Here is a 27,723-nt window from a genome sequence, read left to right on the forward strand (position 1 = left end):
CTACTTCTCAAGAAGTAAGGGAAGACACAGAGAGCTTTAACTATTACATAGATGGCAGCAAGCTAAATGGAAGGGTTGGCTGCGGAATTTCACGCTAGAAAAACGATGTCGAAGTTAGCGGAAATAGCTTTAAGCTGGCCCACAACTGCTCTGAATATCAAGCTGAATTGCTAGCAATTTTTAAGGCTACTGAAATTATCATACGTGAAAAAGACCTAAACAGCTCAATCTACAGCGACTCTAGATCATCCCTAGAAGAAATATCCAACTCAAAGACGGAACACCCCATAGTATACAAAATATACGAAAATATAAAGGAGATAAAGCGATTTTACTGGGTAAAGGCACACAACAGTTATATACTAGGGAATGAACGTGCAGACGAACTTGCTAAGGAAGGAGCCCTAAGCAATGAACTGATCCTATATATGACAGTTTTCCAATATCTTACGCAAGAAACTCCATCAGAGCCGCAACCATAGAGACTTGGCAGGCGAGATATACTCAATCTAACACGGGAAAGTATACAAATCAAATCAAAATCAAAATATTTTTTATTCAGAGTAATTTTTTTACAAAAACATTTCCGAACGTCGATACTAAGGTGCCTACCACCAGTTTGGGAACTAGCCCGGCGAGAAGAACCGGCATAAAAAACTCGCATGGGGCCATTTTTAACTAAAAGATGGAAAATTACAATTTAAAACTATGGTGCACCACGGCTTTAAATGAATACTGGTAAATTGGAGAACTGTCAAAATCACGTTTTTGTATGAAAACAGCGTTAGTTCCTTTTCTCGCCAATACCAACAATATCGATATTCCCAATCCTCACTAGAGCATACAAGATTCTACGGTCAGACGCCACTTCCAACGTAAGTAAGAACATAACGCAACCATGAAAGGTCCATCGTCTGCCTATTACATTGCTGTCGCAAAATATATAATCTGTTGAAATCGGGTTTACTATACATTATACAACCTGAATACAAAGCACAACCTGGATCTCGTATAATATGCTTGTAGTACAATATCAGCTTAATTATCTCTACAATTTTCTATGAATGATACCAGGAAGCTGCACCTGTGCCGATACTCGATAGCGAGGCGGGAGTTACTATCGCGGTAATGAACCTATTTAATGTAGGTTCATTAATCAATAATTGTGTATCCTAGTTCCTCCAAATTATACTGGATTTTGTATAGATTCACGCAATGATATTCTATGTTACTATAACGTAACTAGATGGGCAGTTTACGGCAGCAACGCGTTCCCACTACTACGGCTCAATTAAAGATTGTTGATACAGTTCCAGGTGGTAGGACTTTTTTTTAGAAAATTTCCTGTTCTTTAAGGATCTTTTTTCTAATTGTTTTTGAAACATTAAAAAAAACCAAACCCTTCTTTTTTTGTTTATTTTATTGTTTAAATAACTTTTTTTTTCAGCCCCTCTTGGAATTTTGATAGAATGTTCTAGATGGTATTCCGTGTGTACTAATGTACCAATTATGACTCGAAAGTAAACAAAACACATGGAAACTCTTACCACATGTCTTGATTGCAATAAATACCTCGATTATTTACATTTTCAATTATTTTTTCGAACAATCTGGAAAAAATCGAATTTTCGTCATAGCTCAGGCGAAGAAAGAGACAGCGATACGATTCGACGTTTAAAAATAGAACTGTCTCTTATAAGTAAATGATTTTTCGTATATATTGTTTCACTTATCTGTCAAATTTGTCAATGTTTGCAATTTTGAATTTGAAAATTGTTCGGAAGAGATTTAAGCCGGAAAATAGTATGGACGTAACATATCTGTATAAGTAGAATATCATTGGTGCAGAACAGAAAAATAACAATAATAAACGTCATTATCAGTCATTATCTGTGAGAAATAAAATTAAACATGATTGATCTTTGGATTACAATGATATCTTTCGATGCATGGTGAATGGTGATCAATGATCATTGATCGTAGATACGTTTTCGCCTTTTTTTTATTGTGTAAATATTTGGTAATTACTAATTATTTATAATAGCTCATAGCACAGAGAGCTACGGCAGCTGCAAGAGAAGTGTTTTCGTCTATCTCATAGAGAAAAATAATGGTCCATCTTCTCTGAGTTCATAACTGCGATTGAACTAAGCGAGAATGTACATGATCGCACTCGGGCAAGGGGCTCTCGCACGAGACTCTCGCCCGAGATCTCTCGGCGAGAGTGTACAGCCGACATAAGATAATCCGACCAAAATCCAACATGTTGCACATTTTAACTCATTTTCGCCAAAACGTCCCTTACGTTATGATAATTTCCGGTGTCGATATGTCATATAAGAATATTGACAACAACTTTGTCAAGCGTCAAACTTTTTGTGGGCTGGTGCTGCCTCTAGCGTAAATACTTTGCAGAATTATATCCTATTATACAAATAAGTACTACTAGCTATTTGACCGAGCTTTGCTCGGTATTCGATAAAACACGAATAAAATGACATTTTCTACAAATGATTCCTAGCTAGATCGATTTATCGCCCCCGAAACCCCCTATATACTAAATTTCATGAAAATCGTTGGAGCCGATTCCGAGATTCCAATTATATAATATATAGGTATACTTATACAAGAATTGCTCGTTTAAAGATATAAGATTTCAAATCCCAGAGCAGTCTATAAATCATCACTATCTTGTTACATCTCGATTTGCAAAGCAAATTAAACTAGTAAGCTTAATAGACAGCAACATAAACGTCTGCTCGATTTGCATTTGTCTATTTAAATATCATGCTTCAATAAATGTACAGTTTTGGAAATAATACTACTGTTATTTTAATCCAACTGACTCGGTTTATGTAATATAATAATAATATAATATCTATGGACGCTTCACACCACGTCAGTCTGGCCCTGTGCTAAGTACCTGAAGGACTGATAAGGGTACCAGATAATGTAAATGTTATATAATTTAATACTTGCATATTATAATATAATTTAAGATTTTATTTACATATATTATACATATATCTAAGATAGCTCCAAAACCGTTTTGTGGACTTGTGGTCAATCCCCAGTTCTTCAGTTACATCGTAACTACTAATATGCCGATCTTGCTCCACTTTTTCAAAAACGGCATCAGTTTTGTCCGTAACACGGCGACCAGAGCAACGTGCATCTTTGATATCAAAATTTCTGGATTGAAAACGCTTAAACCAAATTTGCGCTACTCTCACAGATACTGCATATTTAGGTCCTTAAACATCACAAATTTTTTTCGCGGCTTGTGTTGCATTTTTACCTTTTTTGTACTTAATTTAAAATTTTAAAATGTATCGAATTTCGTCATTAGAATCAAGTATTTTAACAATAGGAGAAACAAATGAAAATCTCACATTTACCTAATTTGAATTTGGAATTGTCTTCTATAAAATTAAAACTTTTTAATGATACCAAAATCAGCCAAATACAATTGGTATAGCCCAAGAGATTTTATGACAAGTTCATACTATATAGCCCAAGAGATTTTATGACAAGTTTATACTATAATGCGAAAAGACTTTCCCCAACCTATTATTATTACAATGTAAGCCTCCATAAGATGGGTGTCATGAAAATCCCATAGTACACTGGGTCCTGAGACCAGGCCCGGATCTACGGGGGGCGAGAGGGTGCACGTGCCCCGGGCGGCAAAGATTGGGGGGCGGCCGGAGGCCACCTGCCAATCTTTTGCCGCTTTCTTCACCGCCGCGTGCGCCACCGGTGGCCCACCGCGCTACCCCGTCAATGTTGTTTCACAGAATTCTATCTGTTGTTAAAAGACTTGGAGGCGTCCCTTGTCACCAGGGACCTCGGCCTGACTTCTCATCACCGCCACTTCAATTCAACAAAGTTCCGTAGAACTCGTTCTGCGGTTAAAACCTATGTGACCATGAAAATTCTAACCTATTTTGGCTTGGAGGGCGGCAAATTGGAATTTTGCTCCCCCCTTTTTAAAACGTAGATCCGGGCCTGCCTGAGACCGGCGTACTTAGCACTTAGCAGGTATGAGAGATTTAGATGTAATTGTATTAGGAAGTACTAAATAGGGACATAGAACAACATCCCCGTCAAAAATTTATATATCCATCTAGGCTTGTCGAAAAAATATCGATATATCGATATTTTTGGGCGATATATTTTGTGACGATATATCGATATAATATCGATATCAAATATCCAATATCAAAATTGTATCAAAAACGATATTTTCTGCTGCGATTTTGGCCAGATAGGCCTGGAGATACTGACACAAAATTCTTGGTCATTTGTACCAGTATGGCGGTTTTACAAGGGTATAATTACGTAAAGGCAAAAAGGAAAATGAGGCTTGCACTGGCAGCCCAAACGCGTGGGCGTTAATCGAACGTGTCGGATAAATAACGAGTGTCGAACGATATGTTCCACAAAAATGCTTGTATTTTCAGATAGTCGAAAAAAATTAATTATAAATACAATTTAAACGCCATACTGGTACAAATCGTTTGGCGAAAAAAATCTCTTGGAGTCTTCTTATTGGGTCCAGTTCTGTCAAAGCAACAAAAAATTGGCCTTCTCATAGGCTTAGCTGTTGGCTCAATGAAAATAAAAATAAATAAAAGGCGAAAAAGACGGTTGAAAGAATTTTTGCTCCAAGAAAAATTATGAATTATAAACGAATGGATTCCAGATCGTATAACATAATTATATTATATATTGACTTTAATACAGATTTAGCAGTTCCCACAACAGTTCAAAAAGGCTTTATTTGAACGTGGTGAGAAAAGGAACTTAACACTTTCTATCATAGAAAAACGTCATTTTTGACATGTGTTTGACAGTTCTCCTTTACCAGCAGAGCTCCCGTTAATGTCACCCACGTTCAAATAAAGCCTTGTCGAACTGTACAGATAAAAGGTTGAAACCATCTGGCAACACTGATTTAGCCAGTTAGAAGCCACACTTTTTCCGATTTAGTACACTAAATAGCATCCTAGCTTTCTAAATGACTTCCACTTGACTAAATTTAGTTACTAAATCATTTTGACGTCTAAATTTAGTCAAATGGAATAACAACTTTAGAAAAAAGGGATGACACTACAATGTTGCCACTTTTAAATTTCTTCACTTTTTTGACGGACTATAAATTAATTAAAAACAAGCAAATTGGTCGAAAAATTTGACCGATATAACGAGACCGATATTGATATTTTTTTAAATATCGATGTATCGATATATCGATATTTTCTTAAATTTTCGACATCCCTATATCCATCTTGGTCTAATCATATTTGATATGTAATACACGCCAGGAGAATGAGAATAATTGTGTATAAAAACGTTTTGACAAGCGATAGCGCGATCTAAGACGCGCTTAACGCCATCTAGTATCGATTTTCGTTAATTCTGTAACGAGGGTCTGATTATAGATCAAGACCCCTGGCTAATCTGGCGCACCTTGTAATCCGACATGCAGCCTATTACTGGTTTTTAACCGACTTAAAAAAGGAGGTTATTTAAGAACATAATATAAACATTACTTTGGCCAATCTTTATTTAGGTACGTAATTTTTTGTTACATTACAAGCAACGGTTACTTACGGTTACAGCTCGTAAGTACCTAGGTAGGAAAATTATTTGTAAGTACATAGTTGAGATAAAACCTTATCATTATGATTTTAAGGTATTGTAATGTGTAAAGATGTGGACATGTACTCTATAATCCGACAGATTCGCTAATCTCACATCGACATGGCCGTTTGTCGGATTACTGAGGGTTTATTTGTATGTACTGCCTATTTTGAATAAAAAGGTATATATAATTATACTTATTATGTATATATTAATACGGGAGCCAAAAACTTTGTAACCCTTTTTACGAAAAATGGGGAAACGCAAGTGCATGAAGTTTTGCACAGTTATAGTTTATATGGTGAAGGAGTGCATCGAGCTAATATTATTTTGAAATTATGCTTTTATGATACATTTTTTTAACAAATAAAACATTACACACACTACAACACGCACACTCAAGAAGATGACAGATTTTTGAGTGACAAACCTATACATACGAATTATACTCTTTTATTTATGGTTGAAGTCTGTTGCCAACAAGGTTGAATCTTAGATACTATTAGAAAATGCTTACACGGCCAGTCTGAGATCAGCTGAGTCCCAGAGACAAGAGTTGAAAAAAATATGATAAAGTTAATATTGTTTTACAAAATATAGGTAGTAGTCCTAATGTCGTTGCAACTAAGGTCGAATTTCGACCATTGGGCGATCTCTAGTATTTTTTAAGGGACATTATTGAAAATCACCCAAGTACGAGTTGAACTCGTGCACTAAGGGTTACCGATATAATATAGCAAAACTAGATGAAAAATTGTAAATACAAACACCATGCCAAAGTCTGGTAGCGCGATATAAGCTATGAATGAATAGCTTATTATAGATTTTTGTCCCGATAGTATGCGATTGCTTCCAAAGCTGATTCAGACCCAATTCCACGAACTGCAGTGTTGATCGTTTGACTAAATCATTCCTGCTCTCGACGTGAAGAACGAGCGACTTTGACGGACGAAATTGGCACTTAAATACCTTTGAAATGGCCACACTACTAAGTACTAACTGATAAATTACGGCAACAAACAGCTGAGCTATCGTCTTCCCTGAATGTGCGATGTTTGGAAATACCGAGAGAAGGTTTATATTGAACCAGAAATGACATGTTTTTAAAGTAAATTCTATGTTGTTTTAAAGCGCGTGGAAAGTAAATTACAATAATCATAATATTAATACGCGAACGAAAAACTTTGTAACCCTTTTTACGAAAAATGGAGAAACGTAGGTGTATGAAATTTTGCACAGTTATAGTTTATATGGTGAAGGAGTGCATCGAACTAATATTACCTATTTTAAAATTATGCTTTTATCATACATTTTTTAAATAAATAAAACATTACACACACTACAACACACACACATGAGAAATGACAGATTTTTGAGTGACAAGCCTATACATACGAATTATACTCTTTTATTTATGGTTGAAGTCTGTTGACAACAAGTTGACAAATTGAAAATGGATTAAGTATAGTTTTTTTATCGAATCTAAGATACTATTAGACAGGCTTACACGGCCAGTCTGAGATCATCTAAGTCCCACAGACAAGAGTTGAAAAAAAAAAGATTAAGTCAATATTTTTACAAACTATAGGTAGTAGTCCTAATGTCGTTAAAATTAAGGTCGAATTTCGACCATTAGGCGATCTCTAGTAATTTTAAATGGATGAATAATTCCGATTCCAAGTATCTCTATAACCAAATTCATGAAAATTGGCTCTATTGTTTAAACGCGAAGAGCCAACAAACAGGCACTTTTTCGTATTTGCCATAGTATAGTATATTTTTCAACACATGTAAACAACATACAATGTGATTTAAAATAAAAAAAAATATGAGGTATGAAATAGCTTAATTATCTCGGCTATTTCCCCCTACCTTACCGTCAGAGCCTCATCCTTCAAAATATATTCAGCCAATTTTATTTAAGCCGATTTGTCAACCTGTCCACGGTGAACGAAGTTTTGTATTGCCCTTACAAAAAGTGTTGCCCTATTTAAAAACAATTTTTCGGAAGACGGTAAATATTTTTAAAAATATTTTTGGGAACCATTAATACAAGTTCCTTAAAGTGGACTTGTAGTCAAAGCTAGTAAGCTTTGTTTATTGTGTTTATTACTGTTTGCTTGTAAGTATAAAAATTGAGTTGTTGTAGCATTTGTTTATCTGTATCTTTTAACAAATCCAATATGTATATAAAAAAACTTGAGAGGTGTCAAGGGACACCCGAATGGAACGAAGTTTCTTGTATTTAAAAAACATATTACACACTAAAAAAAATACTAAACAAACGCCATCTATTGACGCCCAGGAATACTAACAACGCGTCACTGTTTATTCTCAAAAAACGCCATCTAGTAGACGCACAGGAATACGTACTATCAACGCCCTCTGCCCCTAACATGCAGGTACTAATAAAAAAGTGTCGAGGTCAAATCGAGGTCAAATATCGTTCTGTCTAGCCTTCAGATTTTTTTAAAATAAAATAAGGGGGCAAACGAGCAAACGGGTCACCTGATGGTAAGCAACTACCGTCGCCCATGGACACTCGCAACATCCAGAAGAGCTACAGGTGCGTTGCCGGCCTTTTAAGAGGGAATACGCTCTCTTCTTGAAGGCAGGTCGTATAGGTCCGGAAATACTGCTGGTGACAGTTCGTTCCAGAGTTTTACAGTGCGCGGCAAAAAGTTACGCGAAAAATGCACGGTGGAAGACTGCCACTCATCAAGTTGATGAGGATGGTATATTTTTCGCGTGGGACGATGGCGAAAAGTTGCAGGAAGTGATTCTGAACAATTGCTCAGAACACTCCCCGTGATACACCCGATAGAGGACGCAGAGTGAAGCTACATCTCGGCGTAATTCCAAGGGGTCCAAGCTGTTTGAAACACTATGGCAATCAACTTGGCCTTACCCTCTAGATGATATCGGAACTGGACTTCGCTCGATATGTTAACGGCAAGTATCCCAATGCTAGGGAAGATGGTTAAAAAAGTGCCCTCGAAACGAGTATATACCACCATTGGCAACTTTTTAGTGGTGAACTACTAATTTACGCCGAACGCGCGATAAGGAACTTCGTTCCAATATTAGTAATAATTAATAAATATTAATATATTCTAAACAATAGCATCATCGTATTACTAGACGGCTAGAATTTCACGCACACATTAGCGTGAATTTAGATAATAACAAAACAATAAAGTAATGCAGTATTATGAGTTTTCCACCAAAGCTCAAAGTGTTCTCTTGCTTGTTAGACAAATCACCACCATAGTGAAGACATGAGCTGTGGATGAAGTTGGTAACTAGCATTCTACAACATAAGATCAATTAATAATTTTGGAACGAAGTTCCTTATCGTACGTTCGGCGTACAGGGAGCTAGACAGAACGATATTTGACCTCGACACTTTTTTATTAGTACCTGCATGGTAGGGGCAAAGGACGTTGTTAGTATTCCTGTGCATCAACTAGATGGCGTTTTTAGAGAATGAACAGCGATGCGTTGTTAGTATTCCTGGGCGACAATAAATGGCGTTTTTTTTTTTTAATATTTTTTGTGTATAATATATTGTATAATATGTTACGCTCAAAGACCGAAAACGCTCTTAAGTGCCTGATAGACGTACGAACTTAAAGTACGCGGGTTTTAAGTTCGCGAACTTACTCGGCTCTATAGAGGTTTCTAACATCATTTTTTTCTAACCTGAATAATTTTCGAGAGAAACTCTTCGAAAGTGGTAAAATGTGTGTCCCCCTCTAGCTTTTAAAGTAGGGGCAAGTCTAAAAAATATATATGATGTACATCACCATAAAAACTACCAACAAAGATTGGTTTGAACGAGATCAAACAAATAGTTTTCTTATACGTCATAAATGGTAAACGAACTTTCATTAAATCAACTGAAATTTAAAAATAAATCAAAAACCTTTTAATTCCATAAAAACAAAACTTAATGCTGCTGCGGAACCCTTCATGGGCGAGCCCAACTCGCACTTTTTTTTATCGTTGGGGGAATGCATTTACGCATCCCCGGGGCCTGGGGAGGACCACCGAGGTATGTGGGACTCCCTGGGGCGGACGTAGTATCCGCCCGGGACTACCCACTAAAACCCCAACGGTGTTCCTGCTCCTGAAGATGGGACTACGGGAAACACGTGATATACGACCGCAGTCCCACCACCAACCGCAGCCCCACCACCAAGCCCAACTCGCACTTGGCCGATTTTTGTCAATTGATTTTGCATTTCCCAAAATCCGAAGAAAGCCGGAACCTCTTCAAAATGCGTCCTACCCTAAAAATATACATTAAATAAATAAATGTAACAGCGCCGGGTAAAAATACAGTCGGTGACCCCCTAGTTAGCTCTATACCCGTGTCAACGTCACAAAAATTGTTTCTATGGGCCGCCGAAAGATAATATTTAGGCCGGCCCGAATATTGAGTTTCTTTGTTGTTTAGATTTAAGATGAAGGTGTTTTGGTGGTGAAAACGTCCGAGTATATTAGAGTTCTGTAATCACAATCCACTGCAGGAACACTATATGTATAGGAATAAGCACAAGCTAAATATAGGGGAGAGGGGGGCTAGATTTAACAGGGGTAAGTATTAACAAGTCTATAACTACTAAATTAAATGACAATACGGTAAGACGTTAAATGTTATAAGTTCGGTCGACGTCGGCGAACGATTTGCGACAAGTGTGTTGCCCGCCGGCCACCACGTTGTGAAGTTATGGTATGTCGGTGCAAAAATACAGGTAAACAAACATTTTTACGTCTCGAATTTTTTGATTTAAGCTTTAACTATTTGGTTTTGCGATTGCAGACTTTTATATAACTAATGGTTATTTAGTTGCTAATTACATTTCCGTGTTATTTTATTAAATATACCTATAGTTTTTTTTAAATAATTAGTTATATCCAAAAAGTTCCTCGGGGGCTAGTTTTAACAAAAGGAACGGGGTAAGTATTAACCGTTAATATTTGGTATTATAAGCAAGTTGGAGCTGCCACATCTGCCGAAAGAGGTACCTCTATAACTCTGGCGGCACTCCGGCAACACCAAATCCACCGATGTCCGAATCCGAGGTTCACATTCAATTTTTGTTGCAAGTGGAATCCATAGGGGCTGGAAACAGCTCAGGTTGGATGACATAAAAGGAAATTTATGTTATTTGACAGAAGATCTTATTGTTCTTTAACATTTGTATGTCAAAAAATAAATAAATAACCAATTTATTATTATGTTGTTTTTTTACTTCCATGGTTACATGAAATTCTAACAAGTTTACTAGCGTTAATACTTACCCCGTCACTGTTAATATTTGCCCCCGAAACGGGGCAAGTTTTAACCGCTGACTTTTTTTTAAAAAAATGCGTCTCCCTTCGAATCCAAGTAATTTAGATGAATTTTTAGCTTAGTATATGCAAGTCATATAAATTTCCGTTACTCTGGTATTAAAATAATAACATAAAGTTTTCAAATTAAGAAGATAAATGACAATGTTCAAAATCTGTTAGAACTAGCCCCCCTCTCCCCTACCAATAACTAGGCTTAGCAAAGTAAGCAAATCCTTAAAACCTTTCTTTTATTCTTAATATGTTAATAAATTATATTTTTGTGAATACATTTTATAAATAGCTACTAGCTATTTGACCGAGATTTGCTCGGTATTCAATAAAATACGAATAAAATGACATTTTCTAAAAATGATTTCTAGCTAGATCGATTTATCGCCCCCAAAACCCCCTATATACTAAATTTCATGAAAATCGTTGAAGCCGATTCCGAGATGCAAATTATATATTTATATATATACAAGAATTGCTCGTTCAAAGATATAAGATAAAAACAATTTCTAATTATTTTACTATTATGTTACAACAAATTAATCTTAAGCCTAACTTTTGACGGCTGGTTAAACTTAGCTTATGTTATAAATAAGGGATTAACCAAGTGTAGTTAAACAGTATTCAGCCTAAACCGGACCGGCCGTCTTTCATCGAACCTCCATCAGGCCTCTACAGAGTAGACAACAGACATAGTTATACACTACAGTCTACACAATATATTAAACAGCATATTATCTTAGGCAGAAATAAAATATATGCTTAGTGTTTAGTATTTAGTCTGATCTATGCAATACAGGAATATTCTTTGATCTCTTGTTTATTTATCCCAACCCCGAACATATACTAATATTATGAATGCGAAAGTGTTTACATGTCTGTCTGTTACCTCTTCACGCCCTTGAGTCCCGGTAAAGGACATAGGATACTTTTATACCGGAAAAATGTACTGTTCCATTTTTGGTTTTCCAAATTTTGGCGCAACGAAGTTGCGGGTGTGTTCCTAGTCCCATATAATCTACATAATAATATATGCTGTAGTACAGTAATAATAATAATAATATCTCCCACACCGGTTTCGGTGACGGTGGCCGGTTTCATGGAAACCAGGCCAGCTACGCAGGAGTAATTTTATAGTGCCCAAGTGTGTGCGCAGTACACAAGAGCACTCTCTATTCCTTTACTCTCATAACCCAGTGGGACGGCAGACCGACACGACTGGCGAGAGATCAGGCGCAGGACCGACTTTTTACATGCCCATCCGACGCATGGATCATCTTACTTGTCAGACAATCAGGTGATCAGCCTGCATTATCCTAACCAAACTTGGAAATAACATGTTTCCAACGCGGGAATCGAACCCACGACCTCCGAGTCAAGAGCCGAGCTCTGAACCACTGGACCACGGAGGCGACCACTGGTGCAGTAGTACAGTACATAAGTACTGTTAGACTGTTTGGAGACCCAATAAACGAAAATTTAGGTACACATTTTTGACAAGTACTGTACAGTAGAACATGTTTTTGACGGAGTTACTTTTCCTTCGTTTTACGGTATGCCACTCCGTAGCCTGTACTTCGTAGTCTACGAAATGCTACGTCCGCGTAGCGCGCTACGACATTCCGCGTAGCAGTGTGCTACGAGCAGTAGCTAGTTTCTTTTATAATACAAAACGTAATGGCCTGTATTCACTTTGATTAGTGATAAGTGCAGGTGATTAGGACGTTGCAAGTGCAACCTGGCTGGCTGCGGCCTATATGGCCTATTTATTAATCCAGGGCTGAGTGGAAGAAGCAGGTAAGTAACATTAAAAATGCGATTTTTTGCCATTAATGGAGGCTTAAAAGACGGAAAATTCCTTGAATTAAAAAAATGTGGATTTTATATATAGCCAGATAATAGCCAGATGATGAAGTAGGTAAGTAACAACTTTGATAAAAATATAAAAGAGGTATAAAACGAAAAAATGAGTAATTGTCCGTATGTTAAAAAATGTTAGTTATCTGGTTCTTCCGCTCACGTCTTTATTTTGTTTCCTAAAAACATTCCGCTACCTTTTTCTAAGCTAAGCCCCGTGATTGGGAAGTGATTCAGCGTATTACACATTTTGTTTCCCAAAAACATTGCACATACAGCTTTTTCTAAGCTAAGCCCCGTGATTGAGGAGCTAGTGATTCAGAATTTCATTCAGAAAGTAAGCTGTTCAACAGCTCGTGCTCGCACTCATGCATATGAGGCTCGTTAGGGACGTGACTGAAAATATTCAGTAGGGAGTTTTCGCACCGGCCTCTGCCGTAACGTAGAGGTGAAAGGCTGTTCGTTTTCTCTGAAAACTACAAAAATAATCGGCCAAGTACGAGTCGGACCCGCGCACGAACGGTTCCGTACCAGTAAAGAGCAAAATTAGACCAAAAATTGAGTTTTTCGTATGGGACTTTGCAAAAAAGGCTAAAAAATCACGTTTGTTGTATGGGAGCCCCTCTTAAATATTCATTTTATTTTGATTTTAGTATTAGGTGTTATAGAGGCATTAGATATATTACACAATATGTGAAAATTTCAACTCTCTGCTAGCTATTACTGTTCTTGAGTACACACGTATAGACCAGGCCCAATCCCCTACCCTATTCCCTTCCCTACCCTCCCCTATTACCCTATTCCCTCTTAAAAGGCCGGAAACGCACCTGCAGCTCTTCTGGTGCTGCGAGTTTCCATGGGCGACGGAAGTAGCTTTCTATCAGGTTACCCGTTTGCTCGTTTGCCCCCTTATTTCATAAAAAAGACATCGAAGTCTTAGAATTAGGGTCCCGTTTTTACCCTTTGGATACAGAACCCTAAAATCCTGTGGCATTCAGGGACTGCCGCGGTAAAGCTATTGCATAGCAACTAATCTACACACAGACGTTTAGTCGCACGCACACAAATAGTTCAGTTCAGTTCGGCAGTCTTCGGCACAGTGTTTGTATGCGTGCGACTGTGAATCATAATTGCATAAGTTGACAAAAAATGCTATGCTACATACAAGGTGTAACAAAAATAAGTGATAATACTTTAGGGTGTGTACACAGATATCAGAAACAAGGTGTGTATGTGTTCCTTATAGAGAATTTACTGTGAAAGCAGCAGCGCTGAAAGACCAAAAAATTTTTTCACTTTTGTATGGGGAAACTCGTGACGCTCGGGCCCTTGCCCATACAAAAGTAAAAAAAAATTTTCGTCTTTCAGCGCTGCTACTTTCACAGTAAACTCTCTACAAGGAACACGTACACACCATAAAGTATTATCACTTATTTTTGTTACACCCTGTATATAGCTTTATCACGGCAGTCCTCAAGTGCGACACGATTTTTTTTCATACGAATTAATTATGAATTTTTCTTCTTAGTGACAGAATTTACAAATAATTCAACCTCGATTTTCTCGGACAAATTGACTTAATTTTTTACAATAACAAACCTAAAGAAAATTAATTCTAAAGATGTTATCTTCTGTCCATAATTCATACTTCCATACTAATATTATAAATGCGAAAGTGACTATGTCGGTCTGCTTGTTTGTCTGTATCAAACCACTGAACCGATTTTGCTGTTTGTTATGAAGATACTTTGAGTCCCGTGTAAGGACATAGGATGCTTTTATCCCGAAAAAATATATGGTCCCCGCGCGATAAACGAGTTCTAGCACAATATTAACATTTACCTCTATAATATTATGGACACCAGTCACAAAGCTAATTATTTTAAGGTGACGCCGCGTTAAAGTAAAAAACCGTGTTGGATATGTTTTAGATTGCTTGTTTTCTATGAGAAACCGGGCCGACCTCTCATAGAAAACAAGCAATGGAGCAGCAAAAAAAGGAATGGGCGTAAGCGACAAAATGGTTTTTGTCGCATAATTTAAAAGCCATAAATACATTTCACATAAGCTATGGGCAAATTAAAGTGTATACTTGAACCAGCTTAATTTACTCTCCTCTGTTGGCAAAATAGGAATTCCTTTTTTTACAGAGGTCTTTTCGATTGATTATTCTGTGTTATAAAAGTTGACCAATCGTGTTATGCTATGGGTAATTCAAAGACAAAGACATGATGAATACTGACAATGAACTTTAATTTCTTAGCTTTAGTCATTGCTGAGAAAAGTCGATATCGCTACAGCCAAATGATCAAGGCGTCGCCTTAAGGAAACTCTCTCTTCTCTTCCAGTATGAGAGAACTGTGAAATCAAACAACAGACGGATATTTCTATACTTAGTCCTAAGACAAAGTTACATTGAATCAAGTTTGGCAAAAGCTATGCTTGTTAACGTTTGTTGTTGTTGTATTCATACAAAATTGAGATTTACTTCGTTTTATTTTTGAGACTATTGATAATTTAATTACACTTACAATCAGCTTATATTATATTTTTAATGGAACATTTTCTTTGATGATGCATATACTTGATTACAAAAAAAAATGTATGTATAAACCATAAAGTTAATATACCCAGCGGAATAGAGAAACAAAGGCCTGAGCAAGAGAGATGGCACTATCAGCTGCAATAATTATTCTAAATACACTTTCATCCAATTCAAATCCAAATTACAGAAGGCTCAATTGAATTTAGCCTTCTGTAATTTGGATTTAATCAAACCTAATTACATCAGACAAAAAGCACCACTTCATTTCGCCGGGCCTCAAGAATTCATGCCGTAGACGAGTACAGCCTCAGAGTGCATCGCGGATGTCGTTTTATGATACATTTTTAATATAGTGCAGCACGACAAAGACATAGAAAGACGTATAGAAAGATAGATCACCAATTCTTGAAAAGAGTTAATTCAATCCCCAAGCGGCAGCCGGCTGCCGCATAACAATTGAAAATCTATTGTGTCTGCTATAACCACGATGGTGGTGTTAAAAGTAAAGAGTTAATTTTTTAGGATTGAATTGGCTCAAAAAAGTATCGGTTTAGTTTTAATAATAAGTTTGAAATTTATAGGTCTGAAAATCCAGGGCGAAATATAAACACAAAAACTTGAGAGGTGTCAAGGGACACCCGGATGGAACGTTTTTTCTTAATGTCTTTCAGCACTGCTACTTTCACACTGAACTCTCTACAAGGAACACGTACACAGTACACAGCCTTAAGTATTATCACTTAGTTTTGTTACGCCCTGTATAAGTAAAACAATATCGTCGTTACACCACACTGTTCAATGCGAGAGAGAGAGAGACAGAAACACGCACTACGCGCGTGTTTCTCTCTCTGTCTCTCTCTCGCCACACGCGCGTCAGATGTTCTATAACATGGTGTGCACTGTGCAGCATGATCTGTCATTTTACCCGGCAGTTAGGGCTGCTAATAACTTAAAAAATATTTTACCTATAAATTATTACTCTTAAGCAATAAGTGATAAAAATATTTTGAATTATTGTTTCGTATTAGATTTCATTTTGGCTGTTTACCTTAAATGTATATACAATTTAGAAATTATTAATTAATTAAAATAATTAATATTTTATTTTAATACAATTTCATATTTTTATTTTAAATCTAAAACTTTAAACTTGCTTTATCCACGCAAATGTATATCCGTGGTAGCTTATTCAGATGTATCCCAAGTGACCGACACGTACATCCGACGGTTTTAATCTACCGCTATATTACGGCGGAGTTTTGGAGCTCAATTTTTTCATTGAGGTATTTAGGATCCGTGTAGATTTAGTGTTAATAACTCTTTTCTGCTGTTTTTTTTCGAGTTATACCCGAGTTCTTTTAGCATAAAATATTTTACTACTTTTCTGTTTTAAGTAAAGCTATAACTTGTTTTGGTTTAAAGTTCAGTAAAATACTAAATGAGATGTCCGAGATTTTATTTAAAACGCATAAGGAAATCTTGCATAAACCGTATATTTTACAGAGGTAAATATGGAGGTGTTAATCTAACCAGAAAATTAAAGACTAATAAATTGCCCATTGCTTTTTTTTTACGTGGCTAACAATTTAAAACGGTGTACTTTATAAAAACGGCCGAATAAAAGTGTTCGCCTTTAATTGCAAATTAATATAGCTGTTTGAGACAAAACCTGCAAGACTCAAAAATTTAAATCTTGTAAAACTAAGCTAACAAAAAAGTTTCTAAGTTTCCACTGTCATTGCGGTAAAACTTGTACTAGCAAACTACTAGAAGACTCCCATCGGCCATTGCCACTACCTAGACTAGAACTACTCTCCTTCTCTCTCTAGAAAATGGTTTTACTTCACGCAGGCCACGAATAAAGCCCCGTCGCGCCGCAGGTTGAGTATAGCTTCTAAAGTCTAGAAGCTATACTCAACCTGCGGCCTGCCCGCTTTACAAGTGGCCTGCGTGAATTTAAACCATTTTGAAATTCACGCTCACCGGAAAAATAGTAAAGTCTCCATGAAAGTCGTAAAAATTTTACCACTTTTGAACCGATATAGTCAGGGAGCCCTTGAACATTTATTTTATTACTATCAAGCTAATTTTTTGTGAGTAGCCTCATTTTGATAAGACAAACAAAAATTTTATCTGCAAAAAATCTTGAAAGTGATAGCTAACAGAGATAGAAAGGATTTCATACTTTGATTTGATGGTCCTCAAATATGGATTGTTAAATTTTTAGGACAATGTTACTCTTAAATTAAATAACTATTACCCTTCAATACACAAAAAATCAGCTTGTTAGGGTTCCGTGTTAGGGTTCAGTAGTCAACCAAGTTTTGTTGATTGATGATGATGACTACAAATTGAACAATCCATATTTGAGGACCATCAAATCAAAGTATGATATCCTTTCTATCTCTGTTAGCTACCACTTTCAAGATTTTTCGCAGATAAAAATGTTGTTTGCCTTATCAAAATTAGGCTACTTAAAAAATTTAGCTTAATAGTAATAAAAAAAATTGTTCTAGGGCTCCTTGACTAATAATTTTGAAGAACTTTATGTTTACTCTAAAAATTTTGTTTGCGGCCCGCGACACCAAGACCAAAACGTGTTTGTGGTCCGTATAAGGTTGAGTACCGCTGCTCCAGAGCCAGTGTGGCACTACTAGACTCCCTAGAGTATGTGGAACTTACTACTGGTATTGCTTTGTGGATTAATTTTACACATGTCTGAGCGCTCGGCTGAACTCTTGAAATGTGCACAATTAATTTAACAAAACACTTAGCGAGTACATGTTGTTTATTAAATACGTAGGTATATTACTTTTATTGTCACAACCCGAGGCATAATCTTAATCTACTTATATATAAAATTCTCGTGTCACAATGTTAGGCCGCGTACTCCTCCGAAACGTCTTTACTGATTTTTACCAAATCTTACATGCATGTTCAGGGGGTCTGAGAATCGGCGACTGGGTACTTTTTATATTGATAAGTGCATTTGTTGAATAAATAATAGTAAATTATTACAAGTCGAGACCGACGGCGACCATTTTTTGTGCGATGGGATAGCGATGGACGTTGCCATGGTGACATACCTATCTAGTCACTTCAATCCTACTATCCTACTTCCTACTAATATTATAAAGGCGAAAGTTTGTTTGGATGTATGGATGTGTGGATGTATTGATGTATGGATATTTGTTACTCTTTCACGCAAAAACTACTGAACAGATTTTAATGAAACTTTACAATAATATAGCTTATACATCAGAATAACACATAGGCTACAATTTTAACCGACTTTCGAAATGGAGGAGGTGTTATGTTCATTTTTTTATCTTCAACGATTACTCCACCGTTTGTGAACCGATTTTCAAAAATTTCCTTTTGGTGTATAGGTTATCATTCCAATTTGGTACCATATTCATAAAAGTGGGGACCTGATGAAGAGGGAACTCCTCAAAATTTATATGGAAATATGTGGGGACTTCGGTTTCGTGAGCAGTATTCTAAGCATATGCTACCAACAAGTAAGATTTTGCACCAAATTATACCGTGGTTCGGAAGGTGCTGAGAGAACTCCTGATTCTTTATAGATACAAGTTTGGGAGTTTCAACGTTGTTTTAAGAGCGGAATTCATCCTTACCTTCATCTTAATCATCATTACTACCATACACCGTTATAGAACCATGTGTCGTCCCGTTTTGACCCTATTATTGGTACTTTTCATAGTCTTTTATGATATATCACTTAAACCGCGGGTAATATGGCACTAGTTCAGTTTTGAATGGATCATTTAAGAATGCGTTGCATCTCTTGGTCACGTTATGTGAAGTGACCTTTACAGAATAAGAAATAATATAGTAATAAAGAACGATTTATTCCTAGATTTTACATAATTTATAGCCTAAATGAAATTGTGGTCTCATCTCCAAGAGATAGCTCTTAATTAAGTATTTAGAATTAATTCTAGAACATCCATCCTAAATCATGAGGCCTAGAGAATAATTAGAAGAATAACAACCTCCTCCATTTTGGATGTCGAATACAAAGTTAACAAAGTCAATGTAATATTTTTGTTTACCTATTCCCTTGTAATGGTTTTTTATAATAATTTGTTTGTCGCTAATCGTAAACCTTAGAAAAGTTGGACCCATTAAGAAAATTATATAAATAATAATTTAAATATCCAAAATAAGGGTCTGTTTCACCACTTCCTGATAAGTGCCGAATAGACTATCCACCACTTAACTTGACAGATAATATATGAAGAATCTGTCAAAAAAGTTCTGAATCTAAGATATCTATGATTTTTTAGACATTTACTTTCTGTGAGAATTTTTCCCATGTATTCCGTACAACTGCAATAAAATATTTAATTACAAACTCATGGATACTTTCTTTCAATTAGTTTGAAGAGTCCTATCCACAACAGTTATGTACCTAGCATTAGATAAATCCAACATAGGCCAATGGCCTATGCAATTTGTCGAATTATGACAAGCCCTCGACTTAACCTAACTAAATTAAGAAGGTCCGATTATAAATTAATTTCTCTGTTAGAACGTAACTATGTGTTTAACCTTAAACAAACTTATAACTTACTTGAAACCTTTATAAACATACAAGAAAACGAATAGAACCGACAAGTTAAACTTAACAGGAATAAAGTCAAGATAATAAACAACAGTACGACAACAACAACGAATGAGTTAAACCAGAGAAAAATGTTTAGTGACACTTATTTACATTCCAACACAACATAATTTAACCGACCACAGTTCAGTCTGAGCTCAGCCGAACCATATTATAATATTTTTTAAGTAAATCCAAGAGAAATGCTCAGTGTAAGCCAGTGTTTTTAAACCTTTTTATGATGTGATCCTCTGGGTATATTTTATTTTTATAAAATTAGAGGGCAAAGAAGCAAACGGGTCATCTGACGGAAAACAATTACCGTCGATTATGAACACTCGCAACATCAGAAGAGTTGCAGGTGCGTTGCCAGCCTTTTAAGACGGAACACGCTCTCTTCTTGAAGGTTTGCAGGTCGTCTTGGTCCAGAAATACTGCTGGCGACAGTTCGTTCCAAAATTGTATGAAAAAAATATATTACGCGACCCCCACCATTTGATTTTTTTTCAATGTACTTATGTAATATGTTTATGAATAAATTATCCTTTTGTAAAGATTTTCTACCTAATATATCAATCTTTTTAATATATTTTATTGTTTTTTCACTGTAACAGTTCTCTCGACCTCTGGCGTTTTAACCCTCAGGGGGTCGCCACCTACAGCTTGAAAAACACTGGCATAGGCAAACTGGAGCTCTAAAGAAAATTGCCGTAAAATTTGCGTGCTTTTGCATAATGCATCCCCAGTCTTACGTAATGCCTTGTTCTCTAAGTACTTTTAAAATGCATGAGTCCGGATTGACTGGAGTACTTACCACTGAGTACTGAAAATTATGTACTGTTATAAATCCTCCTCCGTGGTCTAGTGGTATAGAGCGCGGCTCTTGACTCGGAAGTCGTGGGTTCGATTCCCGCGTTGGAAACATGTTATTTCGAAGTTTGGTTAGGACAATGCAGGCTGATCACCTGATTGTCTGACAAGTAAGATGATCCATGCGTCGGATGGGCATGTAAAAAGTCGGTCCTGCGCCTGATCTCTCGTTGGTCGTGTCGGTCTTCCGTCCCACTGGTTTATGAGGGTAAAGGAAAGAGAGTGCTCTTGTGTACTGCGCATACACTTGGGCACTATAAAATTACTCCTGTTTCAATGAAACCGGCCACCGTCACCGAAACCACTGTGGGAGCTATTACTATTATTACTGTTATATTAGAGTTCTATTGTCTTTGGTAACTGTATTAGACGAGGGTTATAATGTGTGCATGGGCGTACCGAGGGGGGGCAGGGGGGGGGCAGCAGCCCCCCCTGGATCATGTTGACGTCCCTACTAAGTATATTATCTAGTACTTCCAAGTGTATGCGCAGTATCTATAAAAAACAAAAAATTAAGAACGAAATTTTTGCTATTTGTTTGCAATACAATTTTTTACAACTAAAAATTATTAATTTTTAATTCTTGGCCCAGAACCTGGGTGATTTGGTGTGCTGTGTTTCGCCGAGTGAGTGAGTTTACCGGAGGCCCAATCCCCTATCCTTTTCCCTTCCCTACCCTCCCCTATTTCCTTCCCTACCCTCCCCTATCCCCTTCCCTACCCTCCTCTATTACCCTATTCCCTCTTAAAAGGCCGGCAACGCACCTGCAGCTCTTCTGATGCTGCGAGTGTCCATGGGCGACGGAAGTTGCTTTCCATCAGATGACCCGTTTGCTTGTTTGCTCGTTATTTCATTTAAAAAAAAAGAACTTTCTTTTTATATACTTTCGCTTTAAGCAATAAGCAGTTGGTAGACTAATGACTCTAATGAGTATTGACTAATGAGTCCAGCCAAACAACCCTTGCCATCTTCGAGGAAGTGCTATCAGATAATCACCGCCAAAATCATCGTTAATAAACTCATTAAAATCTCAAAACTTCGGGTTTATCTTTTTTGTTAAATTGATTTTGTTAAAACTTAAGCTTTATTCTGAAATATTGTTTTTTTTTTCATTATAATTGACACCTTAAGCCACCCGCGAAAACAGAACGTCTTTGCTGAAGAAATGGTAAACATTCTGTATCTTTACCAACAATCTATATAAATAAACACGGATTTTCATTTGTGTTAGTAACGCTAAAACTCGAAAACGGCTGAACGGATTGGACTAATTTTAGTCTTAAAATATTCGTAGAAGTCCAGGGAAGGTTTTAAAGTGACACGAAGTTCACCGGGACAGCTAGTATTATATAAAATTCTCGGGTCACAATGTTAATTGCCGTACTCCTCCGAAACGGCTTTACTGATTTTTACCAAATTTTATATGTAATATTATAAATGCAAAAGTGTGTCTGTCTTTAACCTCTTCACGCCTGAACCACTGAACCGAATTTGCTGAAATTTGGTATGAAGGTACTTTGAATCCCGGGAAAATGTACGGTTCCCGCGTGATTAACTAATTTTGGGGCAATGGAGTTGCGGGCCTCATCTAGTTCAGAATAATCGTCAAAAAATGGCCTATAAAGGGGTATGAAGATTTTTGTATGGAGATTGGCCGAGCTACTGTCCGATATATGTGTTTTTTCGCGTTCACGAATATTATTTTTAAAAATGGATAGCTAACATCAATACAAACAAAAAATAATCTTGGACAAAACCGCATAAAGTGTCACATTTCGAAGATTTGAGCTGCCAAAGTTGCAATATCTTAAACTGGTAAAACTTTGGCAGCTCATATCTTCGAAATGTGACTCTTTACGTGGTTTTGTCCAAGATTATTTTTTGTTTGTATTGATGTTAGCTAACCATTTTTGAAAAAAATATTCGTGAACGCGAAAAAACACATTTAGTGAAAGTAGGTCGGCCAAAATCTTCCTACCCCCTTTAAAAAAAATTTAGCTGTATCCTTAACATTTCCTCAGGGCCTAGACCAGTGGCAAGCGATTATCGTAAACGCCACGCTAACGCCACAAAATGTATGGGATTTGACATTAGTATTCGCTAGCGAAGCGATGACTTATGTCAAATCGCATACATTTTGTCAGCGTTTACGATAATTGCTTGCCGCTGGTCTAGGCCCTCAGGTCCGTTTCCTCTACTTAACATTTAAAATCTGTCTTGAAAGTTTGTATAAAACGACAAATCTTCTCAAAGCTTGCCAAATCCTTTTATTCTTGAAAGAGAGTGCATTTGAGTGACGTATTGGTCTTAGCGACTTACATATTCAAAGAAAAGGACCCAGATGCAAATTCTCCGCGGAATACACAGATTTGTCGAATGGGACTTTACTGCAATAGCCCAAGGTTGAAAATCGTTTATTGTGACAAATCATGTAGGTCACGTATTGATTCGTAGTATTGACATAGGCTAAGATATCAGGATGGATGCATTTGAAGATGCGATGCCTTTTTATGTAATGTTTAACAAAACTTAAAAAATATTTTGAATATAATAAATATTATTTAAGATTTTTACATCATTAAAATATGGAGAGAAATGAAGTCCCATGCGCACCTGCTACGTTCGTTCATTTCAGTATGAAATCGTTACGGTGGTGTAATTTTTTGCCTTATATTATTTATATGAAAATTTTTAAGTCATTTTTATATGAAAGAAATGAAAATCTGTCGCCATTCAGATTTAGAGATACTTACAAGTTACACCGAGTTCCAAAAGAAAAGAGCATCGTCGCATATTGCATTGCGTATCTATCGCTTTCGTTACACCAACCTTAAGGCCATCCCCTGAGCAAACGACCTTGACCATACATTTGACGCGTTGCCGATATCGCACAAAAATCCTATTTTTTTTACTTATTTTAGTTCAAAATTGATCTAAAAAAATTAAAACGAGAAATATATAGTTACTGAAATTATCTATCTATTGTCGTGTGTTTCAAATAAACGTAATTTTTCAATAATAAGGAGATGCTGAAAGTATGCTTCAATTTTAATAAATTGGTATTACTTTGGAATCTAATATCATGAGTCTATTAAACAAAAATAGAAAATTTAAAACGGGGAAAGGAATGTTGCTACACTGAAGATTATTGCTGTATTTTTATTATAACTTTATAGCTTTCAAATTATGAGTTTATAAGGCTCTAAATCTCCGTAGGGGAAGGGCTTTAAAACACATTTATTATTCCTTAAATAAATCGTACAAATACGTGTTTTTTTCGTGGTATCTATGTTTTCCATATAAAAATACAAAAAGTAATCCCAAGCGGGCTCTCGCCTGACCGTCGTACTTATCTCGGCCTATACGTTAGCCGACCTCAAATGAGGCCGGTCTGCGGCGCAACCGTCATTTGTCTGATAATACGTAATGCCATTGATTAATAACGTACAGATATGTTTGGAAAATAAGCAGAAAATCGGTGGAACCATTGTAGCATAATAACCGTTGCTTCAAAATATTAATCCTTAGGGTCAATTTATACTAACGCAGAGTGGAAGCGCATCGAAACGAATTATAAAAACTGAACACAACAAATTCAACCTTAACTCCAAAGCGTTAACGCACTTTATTACTTCTGAGAATTTAAAAAGGCGTGCGCATCCGTGCGAATTGCTGCGGCCTCGCAGTAATGTATGCGTTACGCTTCGGAGTTAAGGTTGAATTTTCTGTGTTCAGTTTTTGGGAATTCGCTTCGACTCTGCGCTATTATGAATTGACCCTTAACTTTATTTTTATCATTTTATAGACATAAATCCCATACATTTTGTGTTTTTTCATTAAATTAAGGTAAAGTCATCTTTAAATACTGACACCCAAAAAAATAAATTTATTTACGCATATTTATTTGGTCCAATTAATTATTTTTGAAAGCTGTAGCTTTCATTGCAATTTGCAAGACACAGTGTCATATAACTACTTTTGTTAGTTTTACTCATTTTACTAATGTATTTATTTCCCTTGTGATTATTTTTTAAAAGATTGAGTTACTAAGATTGGGTTGCACCAACTAACTTTAACTGTAACTGTAACTATAACTTTAACTACAATACAAAATGTCAAATCTTTGGTTAAAGTTAAAAATGGACGCCATCAAGACGCCATATTTAACCGTAACCATTAAACTCGACGAGGTTTTAAATGCACGTGGCGAAAAAAGGAACTAACGCTGTCATCATACAAAAACGACATTTTTGACAGTTCCCCTTTACCAGCAGCGCCCCCGCCCACGTTCTTGCCTTGCCGGACTAGCAACGCCTTATGTGAAATTCTGTGGTCAAAGTTAAGGTTAAAGTTAAATTAGCCTTTACTATAACCATAACTTTGACCATAACTTTAACTTTAACCACGCCTCTGGCAGGGCCGTCTCTAGCCCATGTGGCGCCCGTGTGCAAACATTACCCTAGCGCCCCCTAACAAGCGCGCGCGCGGTCAAAATGAAATGGGTACAAACTTCGATCACTAATATACAAGATACACAGTCCCATACAAAACCTCTCGAAAATCTGTCGCCGAGTAAAAGTGTTTAAATTAGTATACATTTATCTAAAATCAACCTTAATAATAGTTATTAAAGATCTTTTTATAAAACAATGTACAATGTGTGTTTACAAAGTAATAAATTTTTACGAACGACGCACGCTTCAAACTAAATTCAACCATCGTCCATATGTCTTAAAGTTTAAATTATTACAATTCCAAAAAAGCACTTCAATAATTTTACGGCCGCACTTCGCCGCTGGAACAGGGTGAAGTGAAGTATGAGTGGAGTCGAACTGTTCAACATTTTTTGTTGATTGTAATAATTTTAATAGTCCATTTTTTAATTTTTCCAAAGTTTAATGTATAAAGTGTGGAGTAATTATTTTTACTTGTAATATTATGTTGTTCTAATATGTTTAATTTTATAGTTAACTAAAATATACGTGTATAATACATTGAATATAAATGCTTAGAACATACAACGCTCGCTAAAGTCGGCTTGAAAAATTGTTCGCATCTTTGCCGTGCTATAATTGATATCCAATCTACACATCTAACTGGATCTCGAGGAAACCTAAAAAAATATATTCCTCAATAAAATAAATAATAATTAATAGCGACTCCACCAAATGGAACAGAAACACAGTGTATAACCCGAACATTTCAAGTGGGCATGATAAACTACGGTACCTTTAGTATGAGTATTCGCAATTGAGATGGTTTATACCTCGTGTTGATTTATTTACAACTTAATTTTAAAACTGTTTTTTGCTGATTTCTTAACGAAATACCAATATTTATAATACAGTATGAAATATTAAATATATTAGGATAAAATTAATACTTACCGGAAATATGAAATTCCATCCTTTTTTTGCGTTTTAAACGTATGATTTTTACAATTGTTGAACAAGCACTGGGACATGTTTCCCAGCGGAGCGTTCGAGCACTACTAAATCGAAAGTCCACCAGAATGTTGCGTTTGGTGCTCTTTTAGTGAGGTCGTTTTTTGCCGCGGACTGTATATCTTGTATATTAGTGATCGAAGGGTACAAAGTAAAAGTGGGTACAGTTTGTCCGGCCGCTTAAGGGTGAGGACTCTAAGCGGTGGCTTCTTTCGTTCTACCAGACGAACTATAACAGCACATCAAGTTACCACATAACTACTGTCAAATTTCTCCAATATAAAATAGATAACAAACTCTATTGTTACTTGTTTGTAGATTGAAGTTTTTTTCGGTTTTGATCATGATGTGCTCTTGAGTCTTGACTGACCCCAACAAGCCTAACCCCAAAACGTAAATTTTATATCGCTTAAGTACTTCAATTTTACTTTAAGTTTCATGTTCTATACTTATTAAACATCACATCATCACAACATCGGTATTAATTCGATTTCATTGAAGAGCTCTAACTTCTCTACGTCCGAAGAGCCAGCATGCCACAGTTTGTTTTCTAAATTAGAACACTGTGCTTTTTTGTACCTATCTAAATACAAATCCTCCCACTACCTATTTTGAAAAAACGAGTGATAGGACACTCACTATTACACCAAATAATATAATCTTCATTTATGTGTTTTAAGGTTCATTTCACGTTGAAAAATAAAGATTATAATATTTATATTGCAAAAGCCGAGCCGCTCATGGCGCGCTTTGCTTTGATGTAATTATACAAATATAAAAAGAGCTTCGGATATTACACAAAAATGTTTGTAATCTGGGGTTCTTTTTACGTTGGTCAATAAAGCGTGGGCCGTGGCGGCCGGCCAGCGCGGGCGCGCGCCGAGTGCGAGCGGCGCTCGGCGCTCCTAGGACCGCGGTGCCCGTGTGCACCGCACACATTGCACCTAAGGGAAAGACGCCCATGGGCCCTGGCCACTGGTGCAACCCACCCTAAGGGTCAGTTCACCTTGCAACGCGACCCGTCGATATTGCATCGACGCGTCTTCTTATAATGTGGACTGAGTACTGACCCTTATGAACCAAGAATTCAACGTAGTTACTGATTCCCATAAAAGATTTACAAGTAGGTACTCAACAAAATTGAGTCTTCTTTTTGCGCTAATCTAAATCTTCCTTACATTGTATATCAATGGTAAATCCGCATTATTTTTAATGATTATGTTGTTTGAAGACATTTTTTTCGCGTAAAAAATTACGAGGTGAAAAAGCGTTTTCCACAATTACGGTATAAATTAAGTATATAAACCGCTTTTGTGAATAGCCTTTTAACAGACAGGGTTTGTGCTTAAAATTATGTCTTTATTATTGTATAATGTTGTTTTTAA

At 36.4% G+C, this 27,723-nt stretch overlaps 1 long non-coding RNA gene across 1 annotated transcript; it reads left to right on the forward strand.

Annotated features, from left to right (window-relative positions):
* The first annotated feature begins 1,436 nt into the window (after positions 1–1,436).
* On the forward strand, positions 1,437–23,618 carry LOC121732617. The gene is made up of 3 exons (XR_006036408.1): positions 1,437–1,488; positions 22,058–22,062; positions 23,608–23,618. It is a non-coding gene; the product is annotated as an uncharacterized LOC121732617 (long non-coding RNA).
* Positions 23,619–27,723: the final 4,105 nt, after the last annotated feature.

This window comes from Aricia agestis, chromosome 12 (genome assembly GCF_905147365.1).
Source record: "Aricia agestis chromosome 12, ilAriAges1.1, whole genome shotgun sequence".
NCBI lineage: Eukaryota > Metazoa > Arthropoda > Insecta > Lepidoptera > Lycaenidae > Aricia > Aricia agestis.